Source organism: Condylura cristata, unplaced genomic scaffold (assembly GCF_000260355.1).
Source record: "Condylura cristata isolate star-nosed mole 26May11 unplaced genomic scaffold, ConCri1.0 scaffold00081, whole genome shotgun sequence".
Classification (NCBI taxonomy): Eukaryota; Metazoa; Chordata; class Mammalia; order Eulipotyphla; family Talpidae; genus Condylura; species Condylura cristata.
Window position 1 is genome coordinate 59,208 of NW_004567182.1, and position 943 is coordinate 60,150.

Sequence of the window (943 nt, forward strand, 5' to 3'; positions counted from 1 at the left end):
AGCGAGGCCACTGATGAGGCCCCAGGCGCTGTCCGCTCTGCCCTGGGGGCGCTTTTCAGCAGCCGCTTTGCCTCGGCTCCCAGATGGCCCCTGTGGTGCGCGCTCGACGCCTTAGCTCTGCGCCGGGCGCCCGCGGGGGCCTGGGGGGGGCGGCCCTGTGGCTCTGCGCCGCCCGGGGTGCCCAGGCTTGCGGGGCTGTGAGCAGGGCGGTCGCCCGGGGTCTGCGTCTTACTGGGTTGTCCCGCGAGGCCGAGGCGGTGAGTCCATCCCGCGGCGCTCGAAGGCCCAGGGGCGTGGCGGGCGCGGACGGCTTCTGCCGGCCAACCCTGCTCGGTGACCCGGTGGTCCTGGCCGCGGACCCTTTGCCAGCGGGAGGGGGCCGTGCCCAGCCTCGTGGGCAGGGTCCCGGACACTCGTCTCCAGGCCCGTGGGGCTGAGTGGTGAACGCGCTGCCACTGCACAGCTCCCCGGGCCCCCTGCAGCTGGGGTGACCATGGCCCAGGCCCTGCGCGGGGGCGCACCCAGGGGCCGTGACAGGCTCCGAGGGCCCAGCTAGCGCAGACTGGGCGTGGCCCGTGAGCACAGCATGTGACCGAGTGTCCTGCGGCCCAGCAGACACTCCCTGGACGCGGGAGATGGAGCGGCGGGGGCGGTGGGGGGAGGGGTGAGCGCCCGGCGGCGTCTGCCGGGTGGGGGGGCGGGGCTCGCGGCGTCCAGGCCTCTTCCCAGACCCGGTCTCACGTGGTCACAGGCCCAGGTGACCGTGTGCAGCGGAACGCCAGCCCAGACACGCAGCGCTCACAGTGCCGCTGGCTGGACCCCTTCCTGAGCACAGGGCCCCGGGGGTGTTCCTGCCTTGAAGGTGGTGACCCCAAAGCCCTCGGTCACGCCCGCTGCTGGGTGCTGCTGTGTGCTGGCCCGGGCTGCACCCCACGCCGGCCCT

General features: G+C 74.5%; 1 protein-coding gene across 1 annotated transcript in view; it reads left to right on the forward strand.

Moving 5' to 3' along the window:
- The window catches only part of RASA3 (RAS p21 protein activator 3), a 26,216-nt gene that overhangs the window by 6,539 nt on the left and 18,734 nt on the right, over positions 1 to 943 (forward strand). The window lies entirely within an intron of this gene.